The sequence below is a fragment of the Pseudonaja textilis genome, chromosome 1 (assembly GCF_049901715.1).
Source record: "Pseudonaja textilis isolate UNSWEBS1 chromosome 1, rPseTex1.2, whole genome shotgun sequence".
Taxonomy (NCBI): Eukaryota; Metazoa; Chordata; class Lepidosauria; order Squamata; family Elapidae; genus Pseudonaja; species Pseudonaja textilis.
Window position 1 is genome coordinate 156,213,220 of NC_141990.1, and position 15,813 is coordinate 156,229,032.

General features: G+C 37.1%; 1 protein-coding gene and 1 pseudogene across 2 annotated transcripts in view; both read left to right on the forward strand.

The window, feature by feature from the left end:
- Nucleotides 1-3,970: 3,970 nt before the first annotated feature.
- LOC113444223 (cytochrome P450 2K4-like) lies at nucleotides 3,971-15,146 on the forward strand (annotated as a pseudogene). The gene is made up of 4 exons (XR_015741243.1): nucleotides 3,971-4,323; nucleotides 5,813-5,975; nucleotides 13,377-13,524; nucleotides 14,962-15,146. The product of XR_015741243.1 is annotated as a cytochrome P450 2K4-like (transcript).
- Nucleotides 14,989-15,813, forward strand: part of LOC148127885 (cytochrome P450 2K6-like) — a 41,819-nt gene continuing 40,994 nt past the window's right edge. Inside the window, exon 1 of the mRNA XM_087919369.1 lies at nucleotides 14,989-15,122. The gene's annotated coding sequence lies outside the window, so the exon portion shown is untranslated. The remainder of the gene's footprint in view (nucleotides 15,123-15,813) is intronic.

Here is a 15,813-nt window from a genome sequence, read left to right on the forward strand (position 1 = left end):
GAGGCTCTAGCAATCGTTGCAGCCGTAAAGAAATTCCACGAATACCTTTACGGCAGGACTTTCTCCATAATCACGGACCATAAACCGCTGCTGGGAATACTGGCGGGAGACCGGGCCACCCCAATCATCCTCTCCCCAAGGATGACAAGGTGGTCCGAATTTCTCGCCGCCTACAATTACCAGCTAATCCACCGCCCCGGTAAGTCAATCCCGCACGCGGAAGCCCTCAGCCGCACACCATTGCCCACCCTGGACGCTGACCCAGCACCCACCACATCCACCCTGAGCATCGAGACCTTACCCAACCTACCCCTGACCGCGTCAGACATTGCCCTAGCAACCAATAAAGACAAACGTCTGGCGCAGGTCCTAAGATGGGTGGGAAAAGGGTGGCCGGAGAAGGACGTGGACAATGAGTTCAAAGCTTACCGGAGCCGACAAACAGAGCTATCAACGCAAAAAGGCTGTCTACTGTGGGGGGACAGAGTCATAGTTCCAGAAAAATTGCAAAAAGAAGTCCTGAGCATGCTGCACGAAGGGCACCCCGGCATCGTTAGGACAAAAGCCCTGGCCAGAAGTCACGCCTGGTGGCCAGGGATGGACAAGGAGATCGAAGCCTGGGTGGCCTCCTGCAAGCAGTGCCAGGAATCAAGACCAAACCCCCCCGCCGCCCCGATCCTGGAATGGGAAACCCCCCAGGGGCCATGGTCCCGAATCCACGTAGATTTCGCGGGACCAACCAGAGGACACACCTTCCTGGTAACCGTAGACGCTTACTCCAACTGGCTGGAGGTAAGCAACATGAAGACAACTACCACAGACGCCGTCATCAGAGAACTCAGTAAGCTCTTCGCAACCCACGGCTTTCCCGATGTCATCGTGTCAGACAACGGGCCCCAGTTCACCGCGCTACCCTTCGAGAAATTCTTGGCGGAATGAGGGATCCGGCACGCGTTAACGGCACCGGCGCACCCGGCGGCGAACGGAAGGGCGGAGAAAATGGTCCAATTCACAAAAAAGACCATCCAAAAGATCGAAACCGGGGACATGCAAGACAAAATAAACCGGATGCTACTAATTCAGCACATAACCCCGAGCACTACGACGAACAAGAGCCCAGCGGAGCTACTAATGGGGAGGAAACTGCGATCACCGCTCGACCGCCTGCACCCCACATACAACCCGGAAAGACCCCCTGACTCCACCAGCAAACGCAGAACATTCGCACCGGGAGACAAGGTCTACGCAAAAAAACTTACCGGGGACCCCCTCTGGATACCGGCAAAGATCACCCAAGCAACAGGCCCACACTCGTACCGCCTTCAAACTACCGACGGACGAGCATGGAAACGCCACATCGACCAATTGAGATCAAGAACCACCGCGGGAAATACAACCGACACGCAAACACCAGACACTGAAAGGAACCGGCAAAACACCAACCAAGAGGGGAGGGAAGGCCCCAAAGAACAAAAAGAACAAACCCACCCAAAAAGAAACCAGCAGTACTCACCACCTGAAGAACAGGAGAGCGACCCACTCGAAGCCTCACCTGGAAGGAGCAGCCGAGCCAGCTCAACCGGCCCCGGAAGCCCGAGCGGGAGCAGCCAAGCCAGCTCAACCAGCCCGGAAAAGCCGAGCGGGAGCAGCGAAGCCAGCAGCTCGACCAACCCGGGGAAGCCAGGAGGGAGCCGCGGCGAGAGGCCTGACTCACCCTTCCAGGCGGTTCCATCAACGAGGCGGAGAGCGACAGGAGTCCCACCCGAACCGGCCGACAGCCAGGAGACAACTGACCAGCGCAAGTCCAGTCGGAAAATACGGAGCCCCGCCTACTTACGGGACTACGTCACGTAGGACCAAACCAAGAGGGGAGGGGTGTTCTGTACAGACATTTGCATACTCGAAATCCGGCAGCCCGGATTGGCTAAAGCGCACGGCCACCGGATTGGCTGAGTGCGCGGCACTGATTGGTCGTTCGGAATCGACCGCGATTGGCTGAGCCGATTGCGGGCGATTCAAAACGACCCGATTGGCCGCAGCACTCGGCAGAAAGTGCTTTTAAGCCGCGCTTCTTCTCCACTCTCCCCACTTGTGTTTTACCCCAATAAATGAGCTGAACCAAGTCACCGACTCGCGTCCTTTGTTCGTATGAGATATACGACAGAATGGGTAACATTAAGAAATACTAGATAGTTGACATTAGAAGGACATGATCTGTTGTTGGGGTGGCATGCTTTTCTATGGTATAAAGGAACTAAAACACAGGGGTATTTTAGAAGACATTATATACAGGAGTCTCTGTGGTTAAACTGGGAGAAGACTAAAAGGCAATGTTATTTGAAAATTCCAGTCTGGCTATCGACTATTGAAGCATTTTCTTATCCTATAATATATAAAAAGGAACAAACAGCTAGATATGGTGAAATATTGAATGAAAAGGGTGAATCTATGCAAAATTTAGAGGAAAAAGGTGTAAAGATGAATTGGTTTTCATATGTGCAAATACATTCAAGGTATGACAAAGATTCTAAAACAGAAGGCTTCTATGATAAACTGACTGATTTAGATAAGATTTTGACAGGTACTGATGAAAAGGTGATTAAAAATTGTATGGATATGTATTAGAAATTAAACCAGAAGAAGAACAAGTTTAAGAAACTATGATTGCTTGGGGGAAGAATTTTGGATATGGGATTGATTTGGAGAAATGGCAAAAATTGTGGTCTCAAAATTATAAAATGACAATGTCAACAGCATACAAAGAAAATTTGTATAAGATGTTTTACAGGTGGCATTTCCCCCCAACAAGAATAGCAAGAATGTCCAAGAACAAATCTTAAAAAATGTTGGAAATGTCATCAGATACCTGGCTCATATTACCATATGTGGTGGACTTGTGCAGATGCTAAAAAATATTGGACTAAAATCCACACGTGGTTGGAAAAAATGACAAAAAGGCATATAGACTTGAAACCAGAGATATTTTTATTGGGAATTTTACCTGAAATATATAGTAAAGAATTGAAATATCTGATTGTAAATGTATTAACAGTGGCTAGGATTGTATTTGCCAAAAACTGGAAAAGTGAGAAAATACCATCACAGGAGGAAATTATTAAGAAAATATTGGAATGTGCTGAAATGAGTAGATTGACATTTGAAATCAGAGAACAAGATGACAAACAATTTTATAAAATTTGGGTTCTATTCTATCAATGGTTAAACAATAAAACATGGTAATGAAATATGTAGATCTTTAGAAAATAATAAATATATAAAGATGTATTTTTTTCTTATTATATCCATAAAATGATTGTAGGATAGATTTGAGATGATAATATGAACTGTCATAAAACAAATTAAGTAAAATATGAATTATTTTGTAAAACATGAATGAATAATAGTATAGTCAAATGATTGATTAACAATGATATTAATGTATTTAATATTTGATTGAAAATATGAGAATATATACAATGTAATTGTAATTGAAGACTACGAAATGGAAGCACAAAACAATTTGTAAACCAACCGACACACTATATGTATATATATGGAAGATGGCTTGATGTTTTTATGTTTTGTTTGTCTATGTTTGTCTTAAAAAACAATAAAAAAATTGAAAAAAAGAAGAGATTGGACAACCATTTGCCCAGAATGGTATAGGGTCTCCTAAGCAGGGGTTTGGACCAAAAGTCCTCCAAGATCCCTTCAATTCTGTTACTCATGGGGAAACATTGAGCTGAACAGCTATTCATTTCATAGTAATTATTTTGATTCCATTTATTTATGTATCTATGTATTTGTTTTTCAGTCATATTTATAGTAAAATATTTATTCCTGAAGGTTCTGCTTGATATTTTTACAGGCATAAAGATTTCACAATTCCTCCTAGAGATTATTTCTATGCATCTGTCTTAATAGGTGGATTTTTGTCTGTGCAGCACAAAGATGTGAAACTGGTTTGCCAAGTTGTCATAGCACTTATGCAAGGATTGATCAAAGTACACGGTAGTAAATAGACATCAGAGTCAAAAATGACCTTAGAATGTTCTGATCAGTTGCTTTAAAATATACTGGAGTCATTTCAGCCTACAAAATTCCTTATAATTTTTGCTTAAAAGTGCTTACTAAAAGGAAATGGATTGGACTGGAGCAATTTTGACATTACTACTATTTATTCTTGCAACTATGTTCCTTTTGAAAAAAGGCAGTTCCTGGAATAACAACTCCCGCAATCTCCCTCCGGGGCCCAGGACCATACCCCTCTTGGGAAATCTACATATGATGGATCTGAAGAAGCCTTTAAAAACAATGATAGAGGTAAAGCCTGATGATTAATAAACATGAATATTTTTTGCAACAACTTGTTGGGATGGGATGAAAACTTGGAATTTTGTTCAGGTAAGTCTGGGCTGGGGTGAGAGCCACATAGAATAGACTTTCTAATACTTGCAATATGTGTTTTGTAGCAGTGTAGCACTAGCTTACTAAAATAGGTTTTTTTCCCTTTAATATGCCTTATTTCTCCTTTTCTCCCTGTTTTAAATGTATTGTTAATAATTGGCCATAAGCCCAGCCTACCAAAAGCACGGAAAAAAACTTTCTTTTAGAAACTGGGATTTTGCGGAAGTGCTTAAAAGAAAAAGAAAGAAAGAAAGAAAGAAAGAAAGAAAGAAAGAAAGAAAGAAAGAAAGAAAGAAAGAAAGTTTCAGTGTTCAGCTAATGAACAAACCAAGTATTAGTTGGAAAAGTGCTGTGGATGTATCTTATCTATGCCCATCCTGACATTTCCCTCCTTGCAAATGTTTTACTTTTATACAACGCTCTTTTCAATCATTATGCTTACATAATATTGGAAGTCTAATTTTTCATGATGTAATTGGGCAGATGATTTTCCAATCAGTTTTTCGTTACCAATCAGAAGTTTCTTTGTTGTGCAAATTATAAAAATTAATGTAAGTTTTTGTTTCAGGTTTATTTCTCAGAAGGGAATCCTTGTTAATTGAAATGTTTCAAATAAATCGTAAATTAATTTTTTTTAAAGTGGAAACTTAAATGACAAACCTCCACATGTCTGAAAATGACATTTAATGTTGCTTATGTAGAATGTGGTTTGTGTGCATATGTGAAGGTTGAGTTATTTTAAAGGCATGGAGGGTGGGAAACCTTCTAACAATAAACAAAAAGACCTTATTCAAAAAGATTTTGGAAAGTGGAGCTCATTGGCTTATCAAAATTCCCTGAAATAATAATAATGCAGTAATAATAATTATTCTGCCTGAAGAAAGCATGGAGTGAAATTTGTTTGTGGAATTGTTCATGCAAGCATTTGAGTGGTTGTACAATGGAGGAAAAATGTGCTAGTATGCTGATGTTAAATTAAGTTAGTGTGAATGTGTACATGTGTAGAGAGAGACGGCGGGAGAGATATATTATCAGGTTCTTTTTTATGAAATTCTACTATATATTTTACTAATACATGGTCAAGGCACCTGTATCCCTTGTGCAGGTTACATCTTCATAGTATGTCCTGCACAAATGAATCTATTTTCCTGTTTGACATATAATGTCTAGTGTGTGAGAATCTTTTATTACATAATAATTTTTAATTTATATTAAATTAGATTGTATGGAAATTAAAAATTGTAAAGAAGACTATACTATCACAATTTTCAATTGAAGAAAAAAAGGAAATACCATCATCTCCACCCTTGAATTTTGACTCATAGTTTCTTCTAACAATCTTCTACATATTTAAGTATAATTATTGATCAAAATGGTATCTTGTTTCCTTTCTGCTGAATTCCAGTGGTCAAAAGAATATGGTCCCATTTTTCGCATCAAATTGGGATTCCAGGAGATGGTGGTACTGACTGGCTATGAGACGGTTGTAGAGGCTTTAGTGAACCAGGGAGATGCATTTGCAGAGAGAGCCTCTATCCCCTTTTTTGAGGATGTTGCAAAGGGTTTTGGTGAGTTGTTTCATTTTGGATTGTAGCTGGCATTCAATATGCAATCACTGCCATAGAAGCATTTTCATAGGTAGTAACACAAAAGGTCTAGGAAGCTTGTGGAAATCCAATCCAGAGAGTGACCCAGATAAAATCTTTCTTTAACAAGTTTGACTACATCTAGTCATTACGAGGGGAAGCTAGAGAATAAAAATACAGGGCAGCCTTCCAATAAAAACAAATCCACAACAGGTTTGGTTCTGTTTAGTTTGCAGATTTAGGGTGTAGAAGGTCCTGGCATTTTGTATGCATTTTTCAGTATCTGTATCCTCAGATACATATTTTTTCTGCTGTAGAGAACCAGGCTGATGCATTTGCAGGGAGACCTACCACCCCACTTTTTTGAAGAAGCAATGAAAGGATTTTGTGAGTTATTTCATTCTGTATCATTGTCAACAATCCTTTATGATCAGTATCACAAGGAAATATTCCCCTAGCTTTTCACCAGCAAAGCCTCAGATGAGTCAGGCAGCTTTTGCAAGCCCAAACAGGATGAAAATCCAACTGAAATCTTTCTTTTTTTTTTAATAAAAGTTTTTTTATTTTTTACACATCTCTTCACATGAGCAACATGATTCCAGACTACAACATTTATACATAATCATAATTACATTTTCAACTTTCTTATCCAATATCACATTAAGTCATTATCCATTCCATAATCTTTAAATAATTTTTCATTACATATTTCAATTCATTAATTCAATATCAAAGTTATTTCATCTTCATATATACTTTCAGTTCTTTATCCCCTATTATTTCCATTTTCAGCTTACCACCTATTTCATTTTACATTATAAATTTTTATCTTCATTAACTTTCTCAAGACCAATATATAATAAACAACCAAAAAAGAGTAAAAATAAAATAAAACTAATATATTTAGGATCCATGTGGTATATCCCCTAATCTACAATATATCTTATATTTATTCCAGAAATATTTATATAACCATTTCATATTTCTTCTTTATTTCCACTTAGCCAAAATTTACCTATGTAATTTTAATAAATTTTAATTTTCCTACTTTTAATCATGATATGACACTCTTATTATAAATACTTTACATTTCAATATAATCCCTTCTAATTTATCATATTTTCTATTTCCTCATATCCTTTATATAATCAATTACATTTTCTATTTCCTGTGTACACCAAACAAAGAAAAGAAAAACAGAAGATTAAATTTCCCCTTTTGCTTCCCTTTAGCCAATTTTAACCTCTAGAGTTTATATAATTCACCCTTTTTAATCATAATACCATATTTTCCCCCAGTTTGCCATATTCTCTGTTTTTCTAATATCATTTAGATAACCAATTGCATATTTTAGAATATATATGTTTGTAGCTTTAAGGAAAAATACTGTAATGTATTACTTTCATCATTTGATGAAACCAAAGTTATTACATCCCATGGATTATTCACTACAGTCCATAATCCTTCTTTACACAGAAGTAGGCTACACTTCATAGACCAGGAAACATAGTTTGTTCCATCCAACCGGGTTATCAGGGATAGACTGGTTGACTGTTCTTGTGCCATTGTAACAATAAACCACAATTAGCTGTCTGAATATGAAACTGTATATTCACACTGGTTCTCAATATCTCACTGTGCCCATAACCAATGTTAGGATATGTGCAGAGTAACCCTTGTATAAAAAGGATATGCACACGGAAAATGGTTTATGAGAACAGTTATGAAGAAATATACAGCCACACAGAGTTGAACAAGTTGTATTAATGTTTATTTGAAGAAATAGCACAGTCCAATAAACAGTCCATGTCATACACATTTTTAACAGTCCAGAAATATCCAGTTATAAAGTCTTCTTACCGGTTCCATGTCTTTTACAGCAAACAAATATCAAACCATAATACAACAAATAACCTTTGATATCAACATAATATCAAAGTAAACAGGGTTAGTCAGTATTGGTCCGTAGTCAGTCAGTATCTCAAGAGAGATCATCAGTGAAAAAGAGAAAAAGAAAGAGAATTAAACCATGATCTATAGCTCCCTCTTATGGCAACTTGTAGCATAATTAACCAACCAGAACACAACATTTATTTATTTATTTATTTATTTTATTTATTTGATTTGTCAATTGTTTACAAGATAATAAGTATATGTTAATACATAGTTTTGAATACATGAAATGGGTACATATAATAAAAATAAAATAAAAATAAAAGAAACAATAGGACAGGGACGGTAGGCACATTGGTGCACTTATGCACGCCCCCTAGAGACCTCTTAGGAAAGGGGTGAGGTCAATAGTAACAGTCTAAGGTTAAAGTTTTGGGGGTTTGGGGAAGAAACTACAGAGTCAGGTAGAGTATTCCAGACATTGATCACTCTGTTGCTGAAGTCGTATTTCCTGCAATCAAGCTTAGTGCGGTTAACCTTGAGTTTGTATCTATTGTGTGCTCTTGTGTTGTTATGGTTGAAGCTGAAGTATTCATTGACAGGTAGGACATTGCAATGTATGATTTTATATACCATGCTTAAATCAGACCAAAGACGGCGTAATTCAAGGTTTTCTAGTTCTAGAATTTCAAGTCTGGTGGCATAAGGTATTCTACAACGAGTAGAGGAGTGGAGAACTCTTCTTGTGAAATATTTCTGGACTTTCTCAATTGTGCTAATATCAGATACGTGATGTGGGTTCCAGACTGATGAGCTGTATTCAAGTATTGGTCTAGCAAATGTTTTGTATGCTCTAGTTAGTAGTGTGATATTACCAGAGAAAAAGCTACGTAGGATTAGGTTAACAACTCTTAATGCCTTTTTGGCTATGTAGTTGCAGTGGGCTCTAGCACTTAGATCATTAGAAGTGAGTATTCCAAGGTCCTTTACAGAGCTTGGATCATCAACAAGATCTTGACTATTCAGCTTGTATTTTATTTTCTGATTTTTTTGCCAATATGTAAGACAGAGCATTTATTTGTTGAGATTTGAAGTTGCCATTTGTTTGACCATTCTGATACATAGTCAAGATCTTTTTGAAGGGTAGCAGTATTGTCTGTGGTATTGAACAGCTTTACATCATCATCAAAAAGAACGCAGTTGCTCTTAATATGATCACAGAGGTTATTTATGTAGAGTATGAAGAGAGATGGTCCTAGAACACTGCCTTGGGGGACACCACTATTGACAGGTACAGAATTTGATAGGACGCTCCCAATTTTGACCATTTGTTGTCTGTTTGACAGGAATGCTTCTATCCAGTTATGCAGTTGTCCAGAGATACCATAGGATTTTATTTTTAGGAGTAGTTTGTCATGTACCACTGAATCAAAGGCTTTACAGAAGTCTATGTAGATTGCGTCTATTGCTTTGCCCTGATTGAGTTGTGTCGTCCATATGTTTTTGCAGTGTAAGAGTTGCAGATTACAGGATAGTTTTTTTCTGAAACCAAATTGTTTATTGGAGAGTAGGTTCTTTGTCTCTAAGTGGAGGATGATGGATTGGTTAATAATTGATTCCATGACTTTACAGGTGACACAGCATAAGGAGATTGGTATGTAATTTTCAACTAGGCTGGGGTCTCCCTTTTTGAAGATGGGGATGACCGTGGCTTGTGACCATAGGTTAGGTAAGGAACTGGTCCTGAAAGATTTTTCAAAGATTATGCTTAGAGGTTTAGCTATGGCAGTGGATAGCTTTTTTAAGAAGTAGGCACATATTCCATCCAGTCCAATAGATAGAGATGGTTTTAGATTGCGAAGTGCTTTTTCAACATTATCTTCTGTAAAATCGATATGTATTAGATCATTGTAGTTATCTGTGGTTCGGCTAGGAAATACTGGGCATGATCCATTGCTGTTTACAAATACTGAGCCAAAGAATGTGTTAAAGATGTTGGCTTTAATGGTGTCATTGTTGCAGTCTTTACCATGAGGTCCTATTAGGGGTGGGATGGACCTTGAGTCTTTTAGTTTGTTGTTTACAAAATTATAAAAAGTGCGGGTGGAATTGGTGCGTAGAAGGGTTTCCTCTTGTTTAATGTGATACCTGGTGCATTCAGTCTTTATCTGGTGGCATAAATTTTTGTATCGGTTTTGTTTTTCTGCCAGAGTGATCTCTTTTTGGATTGAAGGTTTTTTTATTGTTATGGGTAATCTGTTTTTTGTTTTGTTTTGGGAGTTGTTGTTGGTACATATAGTTTGATGACTCTTTTGACTTCAAGTAAGAATATGTTGTAATGATCTTCAACAGTATTGCATCCAGTGAATAATGCATTCCAGTGAACATAATACATTACAGTATTTTTCCTTAAAGCTACAAACAGTATTTGTAGTTTATATATTGTCAACTCAACTATGTTATTTACATTTACATAACACATATTCATTAATTATTTCCCCTTTTAAATCCCATTAAATGTTAACATTTCATTTCATACTTATTACATTAAAAATTAATAATCCCATTTAAAACTACATCACATATGTAAATCAGATTCTGCATGGTTTCCCCTTTAAGTTCCATAAAGTTTAATCTGCAAATTCAAAAAACAAAAAAAACAAAAGGACATATAATCTACTCATTTAATCTGAAACCTTGAAGTTAACCATTTCAGCTCTCCTCCTATATCATTTCATTTATTTCAATATATTTAATGCACATATTCTATTAAGTATTCCATTCATATTTAAACAAAAAGAAAAAATAAGCATTCCAATCCTAAAAAAATGTCAATATATTCAATAAATATATTCCATATATTTATTGCATTTATCTCTTATAATAAAGGAAAAGAGCATTACCAAAAAATAACAATTCCATTTTCCATTTTATCAATCTATATGTCCCTACTTCACAACTACAAATTTATTTATATTATTCCTCAGCACCTTGCAGAAGATCCTTTCCAAATATCATTATCTCTGTGTCTAGTTAAACAGTTTCCCCCATTTTTTAAAAAAACCACATATTTCTTTGTTCCCAAATCCTGTTTCTTTTCCCTTCTTTCCCCTAACATTTCTCCCTTTTTTATTTCACTCCAGTTTTTAACCCCCTCTCTATTTATAACCCCCTTCTGCCCTTCAAATTTCTGCTGATTCTTTTCTCCTTTATTAATTTTTCAGATGTATCCCTCTTTATTCAATTTCCCAAACCTCTGGTATATATTTCCAACTCTTTTTCTCTTTCTTTCCAATTTCCTTTGTTCTCAATGATAGTTAAAAATGGCCCCTTCTAAGATTTGCTCCTCTCCTCTTCTGTCCTTTGTCTTTGTTGTTCATACTCTGCAATTGTCTCTTCAAAAAATTTGAAAACAAAGCCCAAAGTTTCACCTCTGTCTTGTGAAGTTTCTTTTATGTTTCTAAGTTCCATTTTTAATGCCTGAAGAGATATCGCCATTTTACAGTTTTCAAATTAGTCCAAATAATATCTTTAAAATTAATTCTCAACAGTCCGCTTTTGTTTTCTTCCTCTCAAGTTTTAATCCTCAGCTAATCCGATGCCAAGTCCATGTCAGAATCAACAATTAGTCCAAGGGCAGAATCTTCATGTATCTTTCTTTGCTTCAATGTTTCAATTTTTCAAAGTGCTGGTTTTATTATATCAATTTTCCTTGTATTTTTAAGAAACAGAGTCTTTAAAAAAACAAGTTAACTTTAACTCAGATGGCACTCTTTGTTCTAACAAATCCACACCTCCTCCTTTCTTTTCCTTCCCAATTATTCAGAGCTTTTTAAATCACAATCTTCCAAAAAGGTCAAATCCAATTGATATAAATTTTCTCTTTAAAAATCTATAGCTCAGCTTTATTAGTGCCTATATAAAATCAAAATATACTTATCCAAGTTGATTAAATAATTCCTCCTCCAGCTTCTACCTCTCTCAGTCCAAAACTCCATTGCTGTCAAAGACAATTCACACCTTTTTTGCACTCTTTCAATTCACCACTTTAAATCCTTTCTTAAAAATTCTTTAAAAAGTTAATCCAGAGGGTACTTTCTATTTAATTATATCATCCCATTCCGCCTGCTGTTTGCTTCTTTCTCTCTCTCCTGCACAATCTTATTCCAATTTAATCCTCCCCTTCAGGGTGGCCATTTTAGACCACTGCTTCAGGCATCTTCTATGGGGAGCAATTGCCAAGCCGGGGAGGGGATTTGCAACTCCCTTCAACCTGGCTGATGGTCTCCCCTTCCTCTGCCACCCCTACCAAATCTAGACAATCAGGGCTCTCTGATGCCAAAGCACGGACCAAAGCCATGCACAATCACGGTCAGTGATCTGTCTTCGGGGAAGCTCAAAACCATAAGCCCACTGTCATATTCTTAAGCAAGGGCTCTTTCTTTCTACTTCTTGGAGTTATAAAAAAAGGTTCAAGTTCTTTTATCTGGTTACACACCGCTCACCACTTCACTGCTCCAGCTGTCCCGTCAGCTTCCCATCTTCAGGGCAGCCATTAAAACTGCTGCTTCTCCCTGTCTTCCAGGGGAGTATATCTAGCCAGGGAGGGGAGCTGTGGCTCCCCTCAACCCAGTTGGCAGTCTCTCCCTCTTTCCCCACCCCTCCAAAGTCAGATGGATCTGGTCCCGTAAGGATCATCCAACATGATAAGCACGGATCGAAGCTGCACACGATCATGGTCTTCAGTCCGTCTTCAACAGTAGTGCTACTGGAAGTCCTGAAATCTTTCTTGTGCCACTGTAACTTAAAACCCTCAGTGCCAATGAAGGGAACTGGAGATAAAAACCTTTTCTTTTTGTAATGTTTTGCCAGTGCCTCTCCCTTAATATACATTTTTTCCATCACTCATGGAGCATTCCATCATAACATTTATATGATGCACTGCACAGAAATACCCTGCCACTACAGAAGCCATTACAAATATAGAAGCCATTACAAATCTATATATTTATTATTCTATGTCAGGGCAATCAATCTCCCAGCCTGCAGGCCAGATGTGTCACATGCTGGCCATATACACACCCAATTTAACAAAAGGGGGAAAAGTCCTGATATTTTAGGAGATTTGAACTGCCAGATTTCAGGCAACCGGCAGTCAGCAGAAGTAGCCTGCAGTACTGTACTCTAACCACTGTACCACCATGGTACAGTGCAGTGTTGGAAGTGTGTGGCTTGAACAAGGAACAATTAATTTAAACATTTACAAACTGGATACTAAGAAGAGTACTATTGGGAAAGGCACCAAGATAACTACCATTAATACAAACAGAATTATTAATGAAATCCTAATATTTACTGCAAGTTTTTGGACAGAGAGTATGAAATACTTGATTAAATTGATGGAGCATGGCTTATTGAAGCCGTGAAACAAGAATAAGCTGAAAAGAATTTTAAAATTATATTTCACAATCTAGCCCCTTTTCTTTTCAGGTCTTGTTTTTGCTCATGGTGAGAACTGGAAAGTGATGCGACGGTTTATAATCCACTTTACGGATGTACGGAATGGGCAAAAGGATCATCGAAGACAAAATCACAGAAGAGTGCAGTATCTTAATAAAAACAATTGAGACTTATGCAGGTGGGTTTGGATTTCCTCTTAATCTCTACTGGAGCATAATTGTTTTCTCCCTAAAAATTGTCCAGTTTTTGCTAAGTATATTTACAGAAATGTGACTTATGGATGGCAAAATGGTTCCAGAGGACCTGAATAGTTAATTCAGTATAATACAACAATCTTTCATAAATAACATTTACTCTTCTGTACAGACTCCTCTAGATCCTTTATTTACAGCAGGTTGCAAGTCCTTCATCTGAGCAGGAAAATTGGAGTTAATTCTCCTTTCTGCTTTGGGTCAAATATAACCAAATGGCAGTTTTTCAAAGAACAGAAAGATATAATCTAAATTTATTAAGTGATCTAGAGAAAACATATTTACCCATGTTCTCCAGCAGAAGTATTATCTTTGAATTATCAGTATGTAAACAAACCACCACCACCACCCTTATTTTTGGCATAGTCATAAAGATCAAGATGCAGGTGGTGCACCTACTCAGCAGCACACTTCACAGGTAACTAACATAGAAGGAATCTCTTATTTTCCAAAATATTAGTTGTTAAAGCCCTACAATGTCAAATGTGCCTAGCACACTGCATCTGGGTTGCAAAGACCTGGATAATTATGGGATTGCAGAAGGATATACAAAGTTCTCATCATTTGCATTTTTGCAACCCAGAAATGATATGGATAAAATTGTCTTCAGGAAAAAGAAATAAGAGGGATATGTGATATAAAAATAACCGAGAAAACTAAAAGTTCTTTGTCTAATTGCCAAATGAGTTTCCATTTGTGTAGCATACCTACATATCTATAAACTCAGTGTTGCAATAAAGGAAGGCATGAGATCATCAAAATGCAATATCTAGTTTTTGAAGCATTACATATGAATAAAAGTCTATATAGGTATTTGCCTTCCAGGGTTTAAATTCTAGTCTTTCCCTTCTAACATTCTGAGTAAATAGTATTTTGGCTGTTCTGTTTTCAAATTTGAGATTGGGAAGTGGCTGCAGTGTCATTTTATTCATTCTGTCCTGCCTTTTGGTAATTATTGGTTACATACAACCATAAGCATTTTTATTGAGATCTATTATAATTTCCTCCCATATAACATATCTCCTTTTCTTTCCTTCATTTTATGAAGCTCAGTAGCTGTTTGATTTTTAAAACTGCAACCATTTAATGAGGAAGCATCACAATAACTTTACCAAGTATTTTATTCTCAAAGAGTTCAAAGAAATCATTATTGATGTATGATAAGATACTGCAATTTTTCCTCTGGGACAATGAATTACCCTTTAAATACTTTTGCATATTTTTAATCTAAATAGTTCCAATGTCATCAGCTCTAGTTATGGCCTTCTATAATAAATGCTCCCTTTATGCTGATTTTGAGTATAAATGCAGTAAAACACATATTTAATCGTGGTTTTTCTTTTTGATCTATTGTTTTTTCCTAGGAAAACCCTTTGATATCACAACAATTCTTACTGCTGCTGTTTCCAACATCATAGTTTTTATCCTATTTGGGAAACGCTATGAATATAAAGATAACCAATTTCAGCGACTACTGAAGAACAACAGTGAAAATTTTCGGCTTTCAGGAAGCCCTGCTATATGGGTAATCTATTTTTTAAAATTTTAAAAAATGTTATGAAAAACAGACAGCACAATGACTTAGATGAGGGAATAGAAAGGGGATTCATCAAATTTGTAGGTGACACTAAGCTGGCAGGAGTAGCCAACACCCCAAAGGACAAGTTAAGGATCCAAAAAGATCTTGACACAATTGAACAGTGGGTTGTAACATAAAATTTAATGTGGAGAAAAGCAAAGTTTTACACCTAGGCAGAAAAAACCAAAGGTACAAGTAAGATTAGGTGAAACCTGACTCAGAAATGGTAACTGTGAGAGGGATCTTGGAGTCCTAGTAGATAATCACTTAAATATGAGCCAGCAGTGTGTGGCAGCAGCCAAAAAAGTGAATACAATTCTTGGTTGCATAAACAGAGGCACAGAATCAAAATCAAATGAAGTATTAGTACCACTTTTTAAACCATAGTAAGACCACACCTGGAATACTGCATTCAGTTTTGGTCATTACATTACAAAAAAAGTTGCTGAGACTTTGGAAAAAGTACAAAGAAGAGCAACTAACAGGATTAAAGACCTGAAGAGAAAAACATATGGAGGACGGTTGCAAGAATTGGTTATGGCTAGTCTAGAGAAAAAATGTAATAGGGAGTGACATGATAGCAGTATTTGAGCAGTTGGCACAAAGAAAAGGGGGGTCAATTTATTTTCCAAAGCAT